This window comes from Hyperoodon ampullatus, assembly GCF_949752795.1.
Source record: "Hyperoodon ampullatus genome assembly, chromosome: 14".
NCBI classification, from domain to species: Eukaryota; Metazoa; Chordata; class Mammalia; order Artiodactyla; family Ziphiidae; genus Hyperoodon; species Hyperoodon ampullatus.
Window position 1 is genome coordinate 45,472,606 of NC_136927.1, and position 14,555 is coordinate 45,487,160.

The following is a 14,555-nucleotide window of genomic DNA, read 5'->3' on the forward strand; positions in this document are numbered from 1 at the left end:
ATGTTTTTCTTGTCAAATCGGCAAAGGTGAACATCTTATGGCAAATATAGCATTTTATGACTATGAATGTCCAGAGAAATGTACCTCATTGATGAAAGCACAAATTATAACATTTGCCGAGAGCAGATCAGGGCTGCGTGTCAAGAGCCTTAGAAATCTTTTTACTTTTCTGGCACAATAATACTATTTCTATAATGCTATGCTAAGAAAATAATTTTTAAAAATTTATATAAAAATATTAAGTACAGAAGTTAAAAAATTCAGTGTTTAAAGTGTGTAGAGGGGAATGTTTTAATTAAAGAATAATTATGAAGATAGCTATCCTTGCATAATATTAAGCATAGTTCCAAATTTGTTTTAAAATCCCAAGCAATGCTAGAGAAAAAAAAGAAATACAGCAAAATCTCATCAGTAGTTACCATTGGGTTAGGGGATTACAGATGGTTTTAATTTTCCTTTTTAATGTTTTCTAAGTTTTCCTAACTTTATACAATACCATGGTTGTTTAGTCATCAGAAAACAGGAAAAAATTATTCTCAGAGTATAAAAACAAAAGCTCCAAACCACTGCATAACACAGAATTGTAATAATACACATTAGCTCTTAAAGGGAGAAGTTTGTTTTAAAAGTGACACAGCTGTCTCTGAACAGGGTTTCCCAGGCAACCTCCCAGTGGTTGCCAATACAGAATGCCACCTCTAGGGGTGGCATCACCCTCTTGGAAGGTTCTGAGGCCTGCCTCTCTTTAAAAGAATAATGAGTTGTCTGCAGGGATAGGTATCTGGTTTAAATTTCCTCTACAGAAGTACACACCTGCTGCATGGTTTCCCTGCCAGAAGAAGATTGCTTGTTCCCTTAATAAAAAGTCAGTGAAGCTGAAAGAAATCTAGTTTCTTGGATTTGGAGTGGCAGCCAGAAGACTGGTAAGCATTCTTAAATATAGAGGAATCTCCTCTAAGCACTAAGAAGAGTCTGTCGTCAGAAATAACCTGAAATTCTGGTGGCATCTGCTCTGGGTGGTGGACAGGCGGGATGCAGGAGGAGTCTGGTCATTTTCTCCTGATTTGGAAAGTGAGGGGGTGATGTACACAGTCACTATTTCAAGTGGAAACTTTCTCTTAGTACTTTGTAAATAAGAGTGACTCATTCTGAAATGAACCCTTTCTGTGTGTTTAAGTGAAGCAGTCAGCAGGGGGCTGGACGAGGTAGTCTGTGGAAGGGTCTTCCTTTAAACCATATTAATTCTCTGCCCTAAATATAGGTGGAGTCCAGGCTACATATATAGAACAGTGCTGGTGGGACTGTAAAAAGGCACATGTCCTGGACTTTGCCTTCAGCCTATTTACAATCCAGTAGAAATAGGAAGCTGTAAAAATATGAGAAGTCAAATAGTTCAAGACTTAAATGAGTGTAAGATACATCGAAAGTGACAAAGCACCAAATGTGGATATAACTGCCCAGTGGAGTAATTATAGCATCTCACATGTGTTCAGCTGTTATGTACAAGGTACCCTTAAGCAAGCCTGTAAAATGTATTACTTCTTGAATGTGTCTAATAAACCTAGTCTAGCAGGAATAGTAATAGATAGCCTTAATTAGTGCTTAATACGGTGCTAGGCACTGTGCTAAGTGCTTCACCTAGAACAATACATTTAATCCTCTCAGGTACCCTGCGGGTAAGTATTACTATTACCCTGAGGCACGAAAAGGAAGCTGATGCACAGAGATGTGAGTGTCTTGCCCGAGATCACAGAGCTGAAGTGGGAAGCCAGGATTCAAATCCAGGCCTCTAGCTCCAAAGCCCCACTCTTCTTAGTTTTGTTTTTTGTTTTTTGTTTTTTTTTTTACTTTTTATTGTGGTAACAACACTTAACGTGAGATCTATCCTTTTAACGTGAGATTTATCCTCTGAACAATTTTTTGTTAAATTTTGTACGTGATTTTTGACTCTAGGTAGTGTTGCACAGCAGATCTCTGGAGCTTATTCTTCATCTTGCTTAACTGAAACTTTACGCCTATTGATGAATAACTCCCTATCTCCCATTTCCCCAGCCCCTGGTAACCTCCGTTTCCCATCTTCGATTTTATGAATTTGGCTCTTTTAGGTACCACCTGGAGGTAGAATCAGGCAGTACATGTCTTTTTGTGTCTGGCTTATTTCGTTTAGCATAATGTCCTTAAGGTCCATCCATGTCCCATATTGCAGAACTTCCCTTTTTTTTTTTTATTATTTTTTTGCGGTACGCGGGGCTCTCACTGTTGTGGCCTCTCCCGTTGCGGAGCACAGGCTCCGGACGTGCAGGCTCAGCGGCCATGGCTCACAGGCCCAGCCGCTCCGCGGCATGTGGGATCCTCCCAGACCGGGGCACGAACCCGTGTCCCCTGCATCGGCAGGCGGACTCTCAACCACTGCGCCACCAGGGAAGCCCAGAACTTCCCTTTTTTGAAAAAAATCTTTTGTATTTTTAATTTATTTTATTGAAGTATAGTTGATTTACAGTGTTGTGTTAATTTCTACTATACAGCAAAGCGATTCAGTTATACATATATATACATTCTTTTTCATATTCTTTTCCATTATGGTTTATCACAGGATATTGAATATAGTTCCCTGGGCTATATAGTAGGACCTTGTAGTTTATCTGTTTTATATATAATAGCTTGCACAGAATTTCCTTACTTTTTTAAAGCTGAGTAGCATTCCATCGTTTGTATACACATTTTCTTTATTCATTCATTTGTCGGTGGACGTTTAGGTTGTTTCCACGTCTCAGCGATTGTGAATAGTGCTGCAGTGAACACGGCAGTGCAGATATCTCTTCAATATCTTGATTCTATTTTTTTAATATGTATACCCAGAAGTGCTGGATCATATGATGGGTCTCTTTTTAATTCTTTGGAACCACCGTACTGTTTTTCATAGCAGCCACCCCGTTTTACACCTGCACAGAGTTCCCACTTCAAAGCACCATTTTATACCAACTCTCCCCAGAGAACTGAGAAGGGAGAGGATGGTAGGCATTGGTGCTTTAGACCTTGGGCTTCAGGAAGATAATGAGATTTGAAGAGATTTTATTAGAGAAAAGTTGAAGAGGAGAGAATTTTTTAAGTGGGACATGGCTGAGAGGTTCTTAGTTATTAGGCAATTAGGATTACAGCATTTCAAGCTGTAATATTTGATTCATGTTTTAAGAGAATTTGTCACTTTCAGCCATGAATTTCCAGTCGACCATGGGATGCAGCCTTGAGTTTCTCACAGCCTAAAGCAGGGGTCAGAAAATATGGCCGGCAGCCAAATCTGGCCCACCAACTGCTTTTGTAAATAAAGTTTTATTAGAACACAGCCACTCCCATTCATTCTGTTGCTTTCATGCTGCATGGCAGAGATGAACAGTTATAGGAGAGACCCCATGGCCCGTAAAGCCTAAAATATTTTTTGCTAAAAAGTTTGTTGACCTCTGGCCTGATGTAGTACAGTAATTGTTATTTTTCCTCCTAAATTTTTTATTTTGAAAAGTGTCAAATCTACAGAAATATTGCAAGAATACGATAATAAACAACCTACGTGCCCTTCTCCTTGATTCAATCCTTAACATTTTGCTGCATTTGCGTGCGCTCCTCTCTCTCTCCCTCCCTCCCTCCCTCTCTCCCTATCTCCCTCTCTCTTTTCCTCTTTCTCTTTCTCCCCTGCTGCCCGTCCCCCCACCATGCACATGTAATCACTCTCTGGCTACAGTATTTGAGAGTTAGGTGCAGGTATAATAATTTAATAGCCCTAAATACATTAGATACATATCTCCTAAGAATAAGGACAGCCTTTTACATAACAACAGAAATTTAACCTTGAGGCAATAAACAGACCAACTCCAAATTCTCCAAATAATGTCTTTAATAGACTTTTTTTTTAAATCCAGTTTCCTGTGCAGGATTAATCACTCATTTAGCAGTCATGTCTCTAGTCTCCTTTAAACAATTGCATAGCCTTATTTGTTTGGGTTTGTTTTCCCAGCTTTATTGAGGTGTAATTGACACATAAAATTGTAAGATATTTAACGTGTACATCAGGTTGATTCGACATACATAAACATTGTGAAAGGATTGTTTTTTGTTTTTCATGACATTGATACATTTGAAGAGTGTGGGCTTGATGTTTTACAGAATGTCCCTCATCCTGGATTTGTTTGATCATCTCCTGGTGACTAGATTCGGGTTTTAGCGTTTGGGAATACCAAAGAGGGGATACGCACCCATCAGGAGACTGTGATTTTTAGTGCAGGAAAACTGCCCCAACGGTGGTAATTAAACAGGTTTGAATTGCTAAAGACCCAAAATGACAGGACTCAAAATGGCAATGCTTACAAATCTAGAGTTTATCTCAGGAAAAGGGTACAAGATAGCAACAGATATTAATGTAAGGAAAGGTATCACAGCCAAAGGCTGTCACTGTATGAGCACAGAACACCTGGGAACAGGGACCCTGTTCATGTAGAGTCCAAATGTGCACACAGATTCCCAATGTTTGCAATCATTTGAGGGGTTGGTATTCCCTTAAACAGACAGCTGCTCCATCCAGTAATACCAGCACAGACTTTTTTTTTTTTTTTTTTTTTTTGCGGTACGCGGGCCTCTAACTGTTGTGGCCTCTCCCGTTTTCAGAGCACAGGCTCCAGACGCGCAGGCTCAGCGGCCATGGCTCACGGGCCCAGCCGCTCCACAACATGTGGGATCTTCCCAAACCGGGGCACGAACCCGTGTCCCCTGCATCGGCAGGCGGACTCTCAACCACTGTGCCACCAGGGAAGCCCCCAGCACAGACTTTTTTATACTTGACTGTTCTTTTCCTCCCGTGACGATCTATCATTGATTTTTTTGCCCCTCCCAACAAAATCTACCTTTTCTCATGTACCGTATATTATTTTTCATGGGAGTATAGGTTAGAGTCTTTGTCTCTGTTATTTCAGGTTCCAAGCATTTTGAGGATATAACCAATCTCCTTTTCTTGGGTCATGTGCTTTGACAGATATTGGTTCCCAGTAGGAGGAATCCCTCGACAGGGCCCAGGTGTTTGCAGTGGGGAGCACTCTGGTCTGGTTTAAAATCTGTCCAATACCTGTGACTTGGATTTTAGGGAAAAAATGGTTAGCACTCAGCTGTGGGACCAAAGTCGTGGCACTCTGATAGGTTGCATTTGCCAGTAAAAATTCCATCCACTGAGATGCCTCTCCTGTAAGTGCAGAGCCTGGGCTTCTGCTATGAGAATTCCTGGCCATTGTGCCTGGGTCGGTGTTGATATGCCAGCTCACTGTGGGAAGCTCACACACCCCTGTCCTTCCTCCTGGAATAGGATGCCTTTGAGGCAACGTGTGCTCCGAGGCCTTTTTCATCAGTCTGTTTGAATCCTCATTCAGAGTGATTTCCACCTGGCCAACTACGCCTAGCCCAGTTCCTTATATTCCCAGGGCTCTTTCAACCCTCAGACATGTGGTAGCCATTGAGCACTAATTGCTTTAGTACAGTTAGGAAATAAACATGAAACTCGAAAATGTGGAGTCCCCCCAGGGTAAGATCAACGGAGTACTCCCTCCTAAATAGACTTTGTTTTCTTCTTCCAGTTTTATTGAATTATAATTGACATATGGTGCTGTATAAGTTCAAGGTGTACAGCATACTGATTTGATGTACACACATCATGAAATGATACCACAATAAGTTTAGCAAACAGCCATCATCTGGTATAGATACAACATTAAAGAAATAAATAAAAGTGATTTTTTTCCTTGTGATGAGAACTCTTAGGATTTACTCTCAACATTCATATATAACATCCAGCTGTGTTAATTATATTGATCATATTGTGCATTATATCCCTAGTACTTATTTATCTTATACCTGGAAGTTTGTACCTTTTGACCTCCTTCATCTTAATGCCCCTCCCCCAACCCTTGCCTCTGGTAGCCACAAATCTGATCCCTTTTTCTATGAGTTTGTTTTTGAAGTATAATTGACCTACGACACTATGTTAGTGCCTGGTACACAACATAGTGATTCGATGTTTCTATACATTTCAAAATGATCACCACAGTAAGTCTAGCTGTCCTCTGTCACCATACAAAGATATTACATAGTTATTGACTATATTCCTAAATACACTGTGGTTTGCATGTGGCGCAGTGTTCCTCATAACCATCTGTGTGCATTTCTGGCTTTTCATTCTCAGGAAGGTAGGCCCACCAAATTATACCTAATTCTTTTCCTTTTGTCAGTGATTCAAATGTCCCAATTGCCCCTCCACTTCCTTATGTTTTTTCCACCCACAACGAGAGAGCTATTTTTACACATAATGACAGATGGGTCCTGTAGCGGATAACCTTCTACCTTTATATTTTGGTACTTTTCTTAAACCTTCATCAACACAATTGATACCCACACAAATTTTTATTTTTATTTTTGAAATATTTATTTATGTATTTGGCTGCGCCAGGTCTTAGTTGCAGCACGTAGGATCTTTAGTTGCAGCATGCGAACTCTTAGTTGTGGCATGTGGGATCTAGTTCCCTGACCAGGGATCGAACCCATGCCCCCTGCATTGGGAGCACGGAGTCTTAGCCACTGGACCACCAGGGAAGTCCCAATACCCACACAATTTTTTAAATAAACTTTTTTTTAAAGGACAGTTTTAGGTTTACAGAGTGACCATGTAGTGTTCGTTCAGATCATCATTGATTGGTATACTCTGAGTTTAACCAGGGAAATGTTCCCACAGGCTGCTTCCCAACACAGATCCAGCATACTAACATACATAGAGGAGATGGGAACTCACAGGCATAGCCACACTTGTCCTGGTCCAGATGGTCACACAGTCAGGCCTCCCGCCTGTGCATCCGTTGTGAGGACACAGACCACCCCAGAAGTTCATGAGGTACCATATGCTGTCAGCTCACTTGTTTTTTTAATTTGGTGGAATGTATACATAACATAAAATTGACCATTTTCAAGTGTATAATTCAGTGGCATTAAAGTACATTCACAATGTTGTGCAGCCATCACCACTACCCATTTCTAGAACTTGTTCATCATCCCAAGCAGAAACTCTGTACCCATCAAACAGTAACTCCTCACTCCCCACCCCCACGGGGGCCCCTAGTGACCTCTATTCTACTCTCTGTCTTAATCGATTTGCCTATCCTAGTGGCTTCATGTAAGTGAAATCATACAGTATGTATTCTTGTGTGTCTGGCTTATTTCATTGACCATAATGTTTTCAAGGCTCATCGTGTTGTAGCACGTGTCAGCACTTCATTCCTTTTTAAGATTGTATTCCATTGTATGTATATATCATTTTCTTTATTCATCCGTTGGTAGACATTTAGGTTGTTCCTGCATTGTGGCTCTTGCAGATAATGGTGTGATGAATATTGATATACAAGTATCTGTTTAATTCCTGCTTTTAAGTCTTCTGGATGTGTACCTAGGAGGAGAATTGCTGGATCATACGATAATTCTATGTTTAACTTTCTGAGGCCAAACTGTGTTTCACAGTGGTTAGATCGCTTGTTGGAAGAGGTTTTGGTAAACAGGTCCTTTGCCCCAAGGATCCTGGGAGTGAGAACTAAGAGACCATATTTATTCTCTTGCTCTAAGCTTCTCACAAGTCATCAGATTAACAGCAATTTATTCTCTCCCTCTCCCTCAGCAGCAATCTCATCTTCTTCCATATATCATTAATTTCAATCCACTTGTTTTCCCCCTCTGAAGCAGGACCCTCTGGTTTCCCACTGGGCAAGTTGTATGGGTGGCAGCAACAGGACGAAACACAGAAGGGCCTCTGCTTCTTGTCATCTCAAGGTTCTGATTGGATAAGTGCAGAGAAATACAACTATCCCATCCACTAGGCATTTCAACAGTCATCTCCAACGTGGCAGGGTGTGGGGAATGGACCATCAGTCCCATCAGTCCCTTTGGAATTCCTGCAGTTAGGTCCAAATTAATAGACGTGGTATCTAGTCAGGAAATATTCCAGCCTCTGGAGCCCTTAACTGTAGTTCCAGTGCAAAGACTACAGGTCTAATATTGAAAAAGAAAACTGGGTACAGCAGGAAAGACTCCTATGAAGATTTCTCTATCATGGCTCCCCCCACCCCAGTTCCACTATAAGATCATAGCGGGTAAGGGAGACACCACCACAGTGTACATTAAAAAAAAAATCACATATTCCAACTTTTAACCAGACTTCAATTTTGATCACTCTCAGTAGCATCCTCATAGCCCCCTAGATTAATTCTGTTGCCCCTAAGGGGCTCATGAGCAGGCCTAGGCAGTACTGCAACTGCTCCTGTGCCCAATAGAATTAGAAAACTTATTCTTCCACCCCTGGTCATTTCACCCACACATGGGTAAAGGCCTTAGGAACCCCACAGGGAGTTAAGAGACCCCAGCCTTTATGTCAATCTTCTTCCTCCATCATGGCCTTGATTTTTTTTTTAATAAGAAATGTCAATTATTATTATTATTTTTTCTTTTTGTGGTACGCGGGCCTCTCACTGCTGTGGCCTCGCCCGTTGCAGAGCACAGGCTCCGGACGTGCAGGCCCAGGGGCCATGGCTCACGGGCCCGGCTGCTCCACGGCATGTGGGATCTTCCCGGACCAGGGCACGAACCCGTGTCCCCTGCATCGGCAGGTGGACTCTCAACCACTGCGCCACCAGGGAAGCCCCGTCAATTATTTTAAAATTTGAAATAATCTCGATCTTAAGGAAAATTTGCAAGTATGGGACAAAGAACTACTGCCTTTATATTAAAAGTGGGTATTTTGGAACTCAATGCTGTAGGCTCATTGGAAAATTTTTCTTTCTGAAATTTCTCTAAGCCTTGGGATTTTACATCCTAGGGGCTTTGAGGAGACAGTTGTGGGAAACTCAGATTCCCATAACATTTCTCTCAAGGTTTCGATGGCACTCTGTCAATTTCTTCCTTTTTTATTTTCATTTAAACATTAACTGTCTAAGGATTTTCCCATGATTAGAGCCTGAAAACTTACTCCCTTTCTTGTTTTGATTTTCTTTCTTTTGTAAAGTCCTAATCTTTTAATTTATTTATTTTTAATTAATTAATTAATTAATTAATTATTTTTGGCTGTGTTGGGTCTTCGTTGCTGCGCATGGGCTTTCTCTAGTTGCGGCGAGCAGGGGCTGCTCTTCATTGTGGTGCATGGGCTTCTCATTGTCGTGGCTTCTCTTGTTGCGGAGCACGGGCTCTAGGTGCGCGGGCTTCAGTAGTTGTGGCATGTGGGCTCAATAGTTGTGGCATGTGGGCTCTAGAGCGCAGGCTCAGTAGTTGTGGCGCACGGGCTTAATTGCTCCGCAGCATGTGGGATCTTCCCGGAGCAGGGCTCGAACCCGTATCCCCTGCGTTGACAGGCGGATTCTTAACCACTGCGCCACCAGGGAAGTCCAGTCCTAATCTTTTTAAAAACAGTTTTAGGGAGATATAGTTCATATACCATACAATCATCCAATTAAAGTGTACAGTTCAGTGGTTTTCAGTATATTCACAGAGTTGTGCAACCATTACCACAGTTAATTTTTGAACATTTTCATTGCCCCCAAAGGAACTCCCCTTTAGTTATCACCCTCCAGTCGCCTCCCACCTTAGGCAACTTTTAATCTAGTTTCTGTCTCCATAGATTTGCTTGTTCTGGACATTTCATGTCAATGGAATCATATAATATGTGGTCTTTTGTTACTGGCTTCTTTCACTTAATATGTTTTCAAGATTCATCTGTATTATGCCATGTATCTATACTTCCTAACCCTCTATGGGTGAATAATGTTCCATTACATGGAGATAGCACATTTTGTTTATCCATTCATCAGCTGGTAAACATTGGGCTTTTTCCACTTTTGGGCTATGATGATGCTGTTGTGAACATTTGTGTACACATTTTTGTGTCGACAGGTTTTCCATTCTGCTGAGTCTCTAGGAGTGGAATTGCAGGGTCAGATATGAACTCTATGTTTAACATTTTGAGGAACTGCCAGTCTGTTTTCCAAAGTGCCTACACCATCTAACTTTTTTTTTTTAATTTTGAAATTCCCTATGTGGTCATTGGGATAAAGAATTTGAGGTTGCCTCTTTTACATTCTCTTGTGGTCTCAATAGCAAAGTCATACATGGTGCTAATGCCAGTGGGGTTCCTTCCATTATGGTTTTGGTCTTAGCCCAGGTGACTTGGTCTACAATTATATAGATAGCCCAATCCTGCCTGCACCTGCAGTGCTTCTGCAGCTTCAGTATGTGTGGACAAAGGGAGGAGCAGTGAAATTGTCTTTCTTTGGATATGTATGATGGACCCTTCTCTTAATCTATTCTGTTAATCTACGGGGCTTCCCCATGAACCATCCTCACAAAGGTTTTAGCCAACAGAGAATGGGGGGTGGCCCAAATATTCCCCCTCTGGTCAGCAGTGTTCAAAGAAGAGACACTGCCCCTTGTTCTAAATTTCTCAGGAGTCGTTTCAACAAAGGTTTATCCGGATGATGTCTGTAATGATCTACAAAATGACTCCATTCCTTCCCTGAATAATCCCTTATTTCCATAGTTTCCTGCCCTCCATTGTCATCTTGCCCCACTTGAATTATCTTCTTAGTTGTCATGGGTGTCACAGGCTTCGCTTATTATCAAAAATTATAGTGCAAGCCAGAGAGGGCATAGCTCAACCCATGGAGATTCTGAACTTGCTCACATTTTGCTACTGCTCGAAGCAGCAACCACGGAACTGAATTTTTAGCCGCCCTGACGTCGGTTTGCATTTCCCTTCTGATTCATCATTCTAGCTCCTGAAGTTCAGATTCTTTCATTTCCAGATTTCACTAGAAAGTTTTATTATTAATAAGTATCTCATTTCAGTCTGTGCTACTTCAAACCAAAGGTAGCTTGTTGATTTTCATCTGCTTTATCAGAGTCATCCTTTTTCTTTTTAAATAATGCCTTAGCCATATTTTGAGTAAAGAATGAGTTGGGGTTTTCAGTAAATCCTACTTCTGACACCAGCTGCAGGAATAGTGGCAATTAAGAAGGGTTTAACAGGGTTCAGTTGCTCAAAAAACTCACAGGACCCTAAATGACAATGCTACAATTTATTACAGAGAAAAAAAACCCCAGTATAGCAACAGTATTAAAGTAAGAACATGCATCATAGCCAAAGGCTGTTTCATAGCAAGAGGTCTGGAAAGGCCAGGTCCTACTATCCGTTTCTTGTAAGAGCCAAGACAGACTCACTTTCTCTCTTAGATCCCAAACCATCAACATGTGCATGGAACACCTTGGAATAGGGAGCCCAAAGTGGAGTCCTTTAAAAAAGATCTTGCTGGTCACATAGGCATAATCCTGCTACATTCCTCAATTGCAGGGCCCCTTGTGGGGTCTCACTGAGACCAGGTGTAAATCATCAGTCTGATTATTATCAATAAATAATGCTGAAAATCTGACATAAACAATTCTGAAGCTCCTTGAACCCAAGGGTTACAAAGCAACACTATTATAATCAGTATGACGACCAGGGGTTGGGACCCTGCCTGAACTTTCACAAAACAGCTCAGCTTAGCTCTGGTCCCACCACAATTAACTCTCATAGCACATAACTTATCTTTGGGTGGCGCTTTACAGTGTACAGAACGTTTGGAGGATTTTTACCAACTTGAATAAGCTGATATTATCATCTCCACCTTAGGAATGAAGAGCATGAGGTTCAGAGTGTTTGTGACTTGCTCAAGGGTATCCAGGCAGTGAGCAGCAAAGCCAGGACTAGACCCCAAATCCCACCTCCGACCAGAGCCTCCTGCTCTCCTTTCAGCTGTGGAATACCCTCCCTCCCAGCAAGCTATCCGCTTATAGTCAGTGAGTCCCTCATCGCTATTACCAATGACATCTTTTTCTATCTGTTGGAATTCATATTTCTTCTTTTATGAAATGTTTACTGTTCTTTCACTTATTCAACAAATATTTATTGATTTATTTCATTGAGTGTAAGACATTCATTGATTCAATAACAGCTTTTCAGAAAAAAATTACATAAGTGTGCATGAAAATAGTGGAGTTAAAATTTTTTATTTCTTTTCTTTTTTAGCTTTCTTTTTTTTTTTTTTTTTTTGGCCGCTCCACGTGCCTTGTAGGATCTTAGTTCCCTGACCAGGGATCGAACCTGTGCCCCCTGCAGTGGAAGGGTAGAGTCCTAACCACTGGACCACCAGGGAATTCCAAAAACTTTTAATTTCTATTTGGACTTTGATGCCCAGAATTGAGAAGACTTATTCTTAATTTATGACAGCATATATTTATCCTGACACAATGACCCACCACACTGCTCTTCACCTTCACAATCCAAGTTTAAGTTTAATCCATATTCACCAACTGATTTAAATGACCCTTGGCCACTTGCAGTTGTTCACTACTTGTATTGGCATGCTTGTCAAAGCCTCCACATAATTTGGATTTGCTTTGACAACTTTAAGGTTGAGGGTATAATCTTGAGGATAGAAATTTTATCTTTGGTTTAATTACTTTCTACTGCAAGTTAAGCAGCTTCTTTTGAAAGCCAGCTGAAAGCTATTAATACCTTTGTCAAAAATATATGTTTTGGGGCTTCCCTGGTGGTGCAGTGGTTGAGAGTCCACCTGCCGATGCAGGGGACACGGGTTTGTGCCCCGGTCTGGGAAGATCCCACATGCCATGGAGCAGCTGGGCCCGTGAGCCATGGCCGCTGAGCCTGCACGTCCGGAGCCTGTGCTCTGCAACGGGAGAGGCCACAACAGTGAGAGGCCCACATACCGCAAAAAAAAAAAAAAAAAAAAATATATATATATATATATATATATATGTTTTGGGCTACAGTCATTCTCTTTCATGACTCTTGAATGACTTCACATCGACATCTCGGTTTGACTTCTTTTAGGATACTTAGCAACTGCTGCTGCCTTTGTCACGTGACAGGCCATCTTCTGGACACTCAACAACTTTCTAGCTCAATGGTGAATCAGTGTTTTTCTTCTTTTTAATTATTTTTGTTTTTAATTCATTTTTATTGGAGTATAGTTGATTTACAATGTTGTGTTAGTTTCTGCTGAACAGCAAAGTGAATCAGTTATACATTTACGTTTATCCACTCTTTTTAAAATTCTTTTCTCATGTACGTCATTACAGAGTATTGAGAAGCGTTCCCTGTGCTGTACAGCAGGTCCTTATTAGTTGTCTGGTTTTTTTGTTTGTTTTTTGGGGTTTTTTTTGCCGTACGTGGGCCTCTCACTGTTGTGGCCTCTCCCGTTGCGGAGCACAGGCTCCGGACGTGCAGGCTCAGCGGCCATGGCTCACGGGCCCAGCCGCTCCATGGCATGTGGGGTCTTCCCGGAACGGGGCACGAACCCGTGTGCCCTGCATCGGCAGGCGGACTCTCAACCACTGCGCCACCAGGGAAACCCCTATTTTATATATAGTAGTGTGTATATGTCGATCCCAATCTCCCAATTTATCCCTCCTCCCCGTTTTTCGTTTTTCTTAGCTATCTAGTAGATACAAAATTAAAATTTTAAGTTACAGGTAAAATATAAACAATAACTTAAATTCATTAAATAGCTGTGTACCCATGAGCCTTTTTAAGATAGGGAACATTTCCATTACCTTTGAAGTGCCCTGTGTGCTCCTCCCCAATTCCATCATTTTAACACTTAACATGAAGTTTGTGCATCTTTTCTCATGGTGCTTGTCAGAGTTCTACCAATTATGTATGCATCTCTAAACAATATGTCCATGAGATTAGCATGTTTTGGAATTTTATATAATGGAATTATGCTGCAATGAATCATTTTGTGATTTGCTCCCTGAGGTTGAGCCCCCTTGTTGTGTCAGCTGTTTTCAATTATTTTCACAGCTCTTTTGTATTTGATTATTTATGAATATACCTAAGTCTAGGTTTACATTTGACTGTATGGGCGTTTGTTTTTTCCCTCAGTTCTTCATGTGTACAAATAGTGACGCTATAAACATTATTTGGTTTACTTGTGCAGATACGCAAAGTGTTTCTCCAGGGTCACACATATTCTCCAGAGATGATGTGTATCTTCAAGTTTACCGGGCAATGCCAAATTTATTTTACAAAATTATTTTAAATCATTTTACAAAATTATTTCATAATTTTTATTGTACCAAGCGATACTTTCATCAGCAGTGATTAATACAGGAGCAGAGAAACACACACACACGCACACATCTTGCACTCACACCAGACACTAAACTCGCGCACAGATTCACAGAGATCCACGTATGTGCACCAGCCACGGCCTTGTACATAATGCACACTGAGACGCACAGATCCACAAACGTGCACCACACACGCACACTCTGCACAGTCACTCTCACAACACCCCACTCACAAAGACACACAAAACGACGTCCCGCTCTCAACGCCCGCACGCACGCAGCCCACGTACACACGCTCAAGCCCCCTCACGTGACCCAGCCAGGAGGCGTGGTCTCCGCCACCCGCGACTGAGGAGTCTTGTCCC